At 44.5% G+C, this 8,123-nt stretch overlaps 1 long non-coding RNA gene and 1 pseudogene across 1 annotated transcript; one reads left to right on the forward strand and one right to left on the reverse strand.

Annotated features, from left to right (window-relative positions):
- The window catches only part of LOC121844514, an 86,242-nt pseudogene extending 82,351 nt beyond the window's left edge, over positions 1-3,891 (forward strand).
- A 2,109-nt stretch (positions 3,892-6,000) lies between these two features.
- LOC121844512 lies at positions 6,001-6,809 on the reverse strand. Its single transcript, XR_006082019.1, has 2 exons — positions 6,648-6,809; positions 6,001-6,105 (listed from the first exon to the last, which is right to left on the reverse strand). It is a non-coding gene; the product is annotated as an uncharacterized LOC121844512 (long non-coding RNA).
- Between the last annotated feature and the right edge of the window lie 1,314 nt (positions 6,810-8,123).

Genomic DNA, 8,123 nt, shown 5'->3' on the forward strand with positions numbered 1-8,123 from the left:
AGTGTGTTCCCCCAGTCTAAATGCCCGTGTGTGTTCCCCAGCTAAATGCCAGAGTGTGCCCCCATCTAAATGCCCTGTGTGTTCCCCAGTCTAAATGCCCGTGTGTGTTCCCCCAGTCTAAATGCCAGAGTGTGTTCCCCCAGTCTAAATGCCAGGTGTGTTCCCCCAGTCTAAATGCTGTGTGTTCCCCCAGTCTAAATGCCAGAGTGTGTTCCCCCAGTCTAAATGGTTGTGGCTGCTAAATGCCAGAGTGTGTTCCCCCAGTCTAAATGCCCGTGTGTGTTCCCCTGGCTAAATGCCAGAGTGTGTTCCCCCAGTCTAAATGCCCGTGTGTGTTCCCCCAGTCTAAATGCCTGTGTGTGTTCCCCCAGTCTAAATGCCAGAGTGTGTTCCCCAGTCTAAATGCCAGAGTGTGTTCCCCCAGTCTAAATGCCAGTGTGTGTTCCCCCAGTCTAAATGCCAGAGTGTGTTCCCCCAGTCTAAATGCCAGTGTGTGTTCCCCCAGTCTAAATGCCAGAGTGTGTTCCCCCAGTCTAAATGCCAGAGTGTGTTCCCCCAGTCTAAATGCCCAGTGTGTGTTCCCCCTGGCTAAATGCCAGAGTGTGTTCCCCCAGTCTAAATGCCCGTGTGTGTTCCCCCAGTCTAAATGCCAGAGTGTGTTCCCCCAGTCTAAATGCCCGTGTGTGTTCCCCCTGGCTAAATGCCAGAGTGTGTTCCCCCAGTCTAAAATGCCCTGTGTGTGTTCCCCCAGTCTAAATGCCAGAGTGTGTTCCCCAGTCTAAATGCCAGAGTGTGTTCCCCCAGTCTAAATGCCAGAGTGTGTTCCCCAGTCTAAATGCCAGAGTGTGTTCCCCAGTCTAAATGCCAGAGTGTGTTCCCCCAGTCTAAATGCCTGTGTGTGTTCCCCCTGGCTAAATGCCAGAGTGTGTTCCCCCAGTCTAAATGCCTGTGTGTGTTCCCCCTGGCTAAATGCCAGAGTGTGTTCCCCCAGTCTAAATGCCCATGTGTGTTCCCCCAGTCTAAATGCCTGTGTGTGTTCCCCCAGTCTAAATGCCAGAGTGTGTTCCCCCAGTCTAAATGCCCGTGTGTGTTTCCCCTGGCTAAATGCCAGAGTGTGTTCCCCCAGTCTAAATGCCCGTGTGTGTTCCCCCAGTCTAAATGCCCGTGTGTGTTCCCCCAGTCTAAATGCCCGTGTGTGTTCCCCAGTCTAAATGCCAGAGTGTGTTCCCCCTGGCTAAAGGCCCGTGTGTGTTCCCCAGTCTAAATGCCCGTGTGTGTTCCCCCAGTCTAAATGCCCGTGTGTGTTCCCCCAGTCTAAATGCCCGTGTGTGTTCCCCCAGTCTAAATGCCAGAGTGTGTTCCCCCAGTCTAAATGCCAGAGTGTGTTCCCCCAGTCTAAATGCCCGTGTGTGTTCCCCCAGTCTAAATGCCAGAGTGTGTTCCCCCAGTCTAAATGCCCGTGTGTGTTCCCCCAGTCTAAATGCCAGAGTGTGTTCCCCCTGGCTAAAGGCAAATGCATTTCTCTGCCAATAGAAGAACAGCTCAAAGACAGAACTACACACATTACAAGAGAATGTTGATGATGTAATGAACACCTCTCTCTCTCTGTCCCCCCCTCTCTCTCTCTGCCCCCCTCTCCTCCCCCCTCTCTCTCTGTCCCCCCCTCTCTCTCTGCCCCCTCTCCTTGCCCCCCTCTCTCTCTGTCCCCCCTCTCTCTCTGCCCCCTCTCCTTCCCCCCTCTCTCTCCCCCCCCTCTCCTTGTCCCCCCCTCTCTCTCTGCCCCCCCTCCTCCCCCCCTCTCTCTGTCCCCACCTCTCTCTGTCCCCCCCCCTCTCCCCCTCTCTCTCTCTCTGTCCCCCCCTCTCTCTGTCCCCACCTCTCCCTCTCTCTCTCTGTCCCCCCCCTCTCTCTGCCCCCCTCTCCTTGCCCCCCTCTCTCTCTCCCCCCCCTCTCTCCCCCTCTCTCTCTGTCCCCACCCTCTCTGTCCCCCTCTCTCTCTCTCTCTGTCCCCCTCTCACTCTGTCCCCACCTCTCCTCTCTCTCTGTCTCCCCCTTCCTCTCTCTGTCCCCCCTCGTCTCTACCCCCCATACAGCCCTATGACAGCCTGCCGACCTCCCAGACCTGTTTCTTCCAGCTGCGCCTGCCTCCTTACTCCAGCCAGACGGTGATGGCAGAGAGACTCCGCTACGCCATCAACAACTGTCGCTCCATCGACATGGACAACTACATGTTGTCACGCAACGTAGACAACGCAGAGGGCTCGGACACGGACTACTGACCAACCACAGTCTGCCCCACACACACACACACACACACACACACACGCAACGTAGACAACGCAGAGGGCTCGGACACGGACTACTGACCAACCACAGTCTGCCCAGACCAGATATGCACCCTCACACACACACACACACACACACACACACACGCACACACAACGTAGACAACGCCGAGGGCTCGGACACGGACTACTGACCAACCACAGTCTGGCCACACACACACACAACGAGACCCAGGAAAGACCGGGCCTGGATGGAATATAGACTGTCCTCTCCTCTCACAGACCCTCACCACACACACACACACACAACGAGACCCAGGAAAGACCGGGCCTGGATGGAATATAGACTGTCCTCTCCTCTCACAGACCCTCACCACACACACACACACACAACGAGACCCAGGAAAGACCGGGCCTGGATGGAATATAGACTGTCCTCTCCTCTCACAGACCCTCACACACACACACACACACACAACGAGACCCAGGAAAGACCGGGCCTGGATGGAATATAGACTGTCCTCTCCTCTCACAGACCCCACCACACACACACACACACACACACACACACAACGAGACCCAGGAAAGACCGGGCCTGGATGGAATATAGACTGTCCTCTCCTCTCACAGACCCTCACCACACACACACACACACAACAAGACCCAGGAAAGACCGGGCCTGGATGGAATATAGACTGTCCTCTCCTCTCACAGACCCTCACCACACACACACACACACAACGAGACCCAGGAAAGACCGGGCCTGGATGGAATATAGACTGTCCTCTCCTCTCACAGACCCTCACCACACACACACACACACAACGAGACCCAGGAAAGACCGGGCCTGGATGGAATATAGACTGTCCTCTCCTCTCACAGACCCTCACCACACACACACACACACAACGAGACCCAGGAAAGACCGGGCCTGGATGGAATATAGACTGTCCTCTCCTCTCACAGACCCTCACCACACACACACACACACAACGAGACCCAGGAAAGACCGGGCCTGGATGGAATATAGACTGTCCTCTCACAGAGCGGCACACAGCAGAAACCCAGAAGCATCTTCTTCGTTGCCCGTTATCAACGTACAGTAGGAAGTCACAGAGCAGCAACAACAGAGTGTTCATTTACCTGTACGGGAAAAGGCCCGGCTCACTTATTCCATGCTTCTCTACCACTCTCAACACATAAGAGATAATGGATGGATTTGATTCAATGTTTTTATTTTTCACCGAATGTTTTTTTTTTTTTTTAAAGCAAATTTTAAAAAACCAGAAGCAGTTCATTGAGTATTATTATTATTATTTTGGTTGTAATTTTCATCGCTTCATTTCTTTCAAGGTTTTTTTTTTTAGCATGGAGGTGTGTTTATTTAGTCTTTGGGAAAATGTGTATAAGAGTATTCATTCACCCCAAGTGAAGAAGAAAATATAAAAAATGATGTTGTACAATTGTGTATAATGTTTCAGTAGGAAAATGTTTTACATAAATATCCATATTTATTTTTGTTTTCATTTTTTTAAATTGCCAATGCTGGGTTTCCTAAAGCAGGAACAAACACAAAAAAAACCTCAATAAAATGCTTCAGAACGGACTTGTTAAAGTTTATTCTGTGATCAATAGTGGGGGTCTTGGAAGTGGTCGGTTTATGAAATGAAACCAACGTGAAATCAGAATAATACAATTATAATACAAAACATTATGGAGAAACACTTTGTTTCGCAGAAAACAAATCATCATCACATTTATTTTTATTATAGTATAAAAATGTCACAAAAAGGCCACATTTTAGGGAGGTAAAGTAAATCAACCTTGGAACATTGTCCAAAAAATATTTACACAACAAAACAAAAAAAACCTCCTTCCCATCGTTTGAGTCAGAAGACATTGTTCAACAATGTGTATGTTTGTTCACACATGAGCCAGTTTAGATTCAGATATTGTTGTTTACACATGAGCCAGTTTAGATTCAGATATTGTTGTTTACACATGAGCCAGTTTAGATTCAGATATTGTTGTTCACACATGAGCCAGTTTAGATTCAGATATTGTTGTTCACACATGAGCCAGTTTAGAATCAGATATTGTTGTTTACGTCACATGAGCCAGTTTAGAATCAGATATTGTTGTTCACACATGAGCCAGTTTAGAATCAGATATTGTTGTTTACACATGAGCCAGTTTAGAATCAGATATTGTTGTTTACACATGAGCCAGTTTAGATTCAGATATTGTTGTTCACACATGAGCCAGTTTAGATTCAGATATTGTTGTTCACACATGAGCCAGTTTAGATTCAGATATTGTTGTTTACACATGAGCCAGTTTAGATTCAGATATTGTTGTTCACACATGAGCCAGTTTAGATTCAGATATTGTTGTTCACACATGAGCCAGTTTAGATTCAGATATTGTTGTTCACACATGAGCCAGTTTAGATTCAGATATTGTTGTTTACACATGAGCCAGTTTAGAATCAGATATTGTTGTTTTCACATGGTATCTAGTATCTGGTGTCAGATATTGTTGTTTACACATGAGCCAGTTTAGAATCAGATATTGTTGTTTACATCACATGTTATCTAGTATCTGGTGTCAGATATTGTTGTTTACATCACATGGTATCTAGTATTGTTGTTCTGGTTTGTCAGATATTGTTGTTCACACATGAGCCAGTTTAGAATCAGATATTGTTGTTCACACATGAGCCAGTTTAGAATCAGATATTGTTGTTACACATGAGCCAGTTTAGTCAGATATTGTTGTTTAGCCAGTTTAGAATCAGATATTGTTGTTCATCTGAGCCAGTTTAGAATCAGATATTGTTGTTTACACATGAGCCAGTTTAGAATCAGATATTGTTGTTTACACATGAGCCAGTTTAGATTCAGATATTGTTGTTCACACATGAGCCAGTTTAGAATCAGATATTGTTGTTCACACATGAGCCAGTTTAGAATCAGATATTGTTGTTTACGTCACATGGTATCTAGTATCTGGTGTCAGATATTGTTGTTTACACATGAGCCAGTTTAGAATCAGATATTGTTGTTTACATCACATGTTATCTAGTATCTGGTGTCAGATATTGTTGTTTACATCACATGGTATCTGGTGTCAGATATTGTTGTTTACATCACATGGTATCTAGTATCTGGTGTCAGATATTGTTGTTTACACATGAGCCAGTTTAGAATCAGATATTGTTGTTCACACATGAGCCAGTTTAGAATCAGATATTGTTGTTTACTTCACATGGTATCTAGTATTTGGTGTCAGATATTGTTGTTCACACATGAGCCAGTTTAGAATCAGATATTGTTGTTCACACATGAGCCAGTTTAGAATCAGATATTGTTGTTTACGTCACATGGTATCTAGTATCTGGTGTCAGATATTGTTGTTTACACATGAGCCAGTTTAGAATCAGATATTGTTGTTTACATCACATGTTATCTAGTATCTGGTGTCAGATATTGTTGTTTACATCACATGGTATCTGGTGTCAGATATTGTTGTTTACATCACATGGTATCTAGTATCTGGTGTCAGATATCTGGTGTCAGATATTGTTGTTTACACATGAGCCAGTTTAGAATCATTGTTGTTTACTTCACATGGTATCTAGTATCAGATATTGTTGTTCACACATGAGCCAGTTTAGAATCAGATATTGTTCACACATGAGCCAGTTTAGAATCAGATATTGTTGTTTACGTCACATGGTATCTAGTATCTGGTGTCAGATATTGTTGTTTACACATGAGCCAGTTTAGAATCAGATATTGTTGTTTACATCACATGTTATCTAGTATCTGTGTCAGATATCAGATGTTGTTGTTTACATCACATGGTATCTGGTGTCAGATATTGTTGTTTACATCACATGGTATCTAGTATCTGGTGTCAGATATTGTTGTTTACACATGAGCCAGTTTAGAATCAGATATTGTTGTTTACATCACATGGTATTTAGTATCTGGTGTCAGATATTGTTGTTTACATCACATGGTATCTAGTATCAGGGTGTCAGATATTGTTGTTTACATCACATGTTATCTAGTATCTGGTGTGAAATCAGATATTGTTGTTTACGTCACATGGTATCAGATAGTATCTGGTGTCAGATATTGTTTGTTTATCATGTCATGTTTATCTAGTATCTGGTGAAATCAGATATCGTTGTTTTATCACAGTGTCAGATATTGTTGTTTACATCACATGGTATCTGGTGTCAGATATTGTTGTTTACATCACATGGTATATAGTATCTGGTGTCAGATATTGTTGTTTACATCACATGGTATCTAGTATCTGGTGTCAGATATTGTTGTTTACATCACATGGTACCTAGTATCTGGTGTCAGATATTGTTGTTTCAACACATGGTATTTAGTATCTGGTGTCAGATATTGTTTACATCACATGGTATCTAGTATCTGGTGTCAGATATTGTTGTTTACATCACATGGTATCTAGTATCTGGTGTCAGATATTGTTGTTTACATCACATGGTATCTAGTATCTGGTGTCAGATATTGTTGTTTACATCACATGGTATCTAGTATCTGGTGTCAGATATTGTTTACATCACATGGTATCTAGTATCTGGTGTCAGATATTGTTGTTTACATCACATGGTATCTAGTATCTGGTGTCAGATATTGTTGTTTACATCACATGGTATCTAGTATCTCAGATATTGTTGTTTACATCACATGGTATCTGGTGTCAGATATGGTTGTTTACATCACATGGTATCTAGTATCTGGTGTCAGATATTGTTGTTTACATCACATGGTATCTAGTATCTGGTGTCCGATGTTGTTGTTTACATCACATGGTATCTAGTATCTGGTGTGAAATCAGATATTGTTGTTTACATCACATGGTATCTAGTATCTGGTGTCAGATATTGTTGTTTACATCACATGGTATCTGGGGTCAGATAGTGTTGTTTACATCACATGGTATCTGGTGTCAGATATTGTTGTTTACATCACATGGTATCTGGTGTCAGATATGATTCCCACATTGACTGCATCCCAAATGGCCCCATTGGGGACCCAGCCATTATCTGGTGTGTAGAAGGATTGTCAGAGATAATGGTTAACTGGATAGAACAGGAAATGGCTGGTAGGAGGGACTGGGGATGGTATATTGTCCCTCACTCTGTAGCTTAGGCTCACTATGGAAGACTGTCTCTCTCTCTATCTCTCTCTCTCTCTCTTTCTCTGTCTCTCTTTCTCTCTCTCGGTCTCTCTTTCTCTCTCTGTCTCTCTTTCTCTCTCTCCCTCCTCTCTCTCTCTCTCTCTCTCTCTCTCTCTCTGTCTCTCTCTCTCTCTCTCTCTCTCTCTCTTCCTCTGTCTGTGTCTCTCTCTTTCTCTGTGTCTCTCTCTCTTTCGCTCTCTCTCTCTCTCTCTCTCTCTCTCTCTCTCTCTCTCTCTCTGTGTCTCTCTCTCTCTGTCTCTCTCTCTCTTTCTCTCTCTCTGTCTCTCTTTCTCTCTCTGTCTCTGTCTCTGTCTTTGTCTCTGTCTCTCTCTCTGCCTCTGTCTCTCTCTGTCTCTCTCTCTGTCTTCATAGTCTCCCTGTCTCGCTCTCTGTTGTTATAGTCTGTCTGTCTCTCCTGCCATCTCACTCTTTCTCCATCTCTCTCAGTTCACCACATTACAGCCCAAGTGAAATGCTTGACAGGCACTGTCTGTCTGTCTGTCTGTCTGCCGGTGACCAGATAAATCTTCTCTTGGTGTAGTTCAAGGTCTCCACAGTGTCCCTTGGCGTGTCACAGGAGGAGCATGGAGTCGTGTCAGGGCCAAGCTGATAGGT

This window comes from Oncorhynchus tshawytscha, unplaced genomic scaffold, assembly GCF_018296145.1.
Source record: "Oncorhynchus tshawytscha isolate Ot180627B unplaced genomic scaffold, Otsh_v2.0 Un_contig_3379_pilon_pilon, whole genome shotgun sequence".
NCBI lineage: Eukaryota > Metazoa > Chordata > Actinopteri > Salmoniformes > Salmonidae > Oncorhynchus > Oncorhynchus tshawytscha.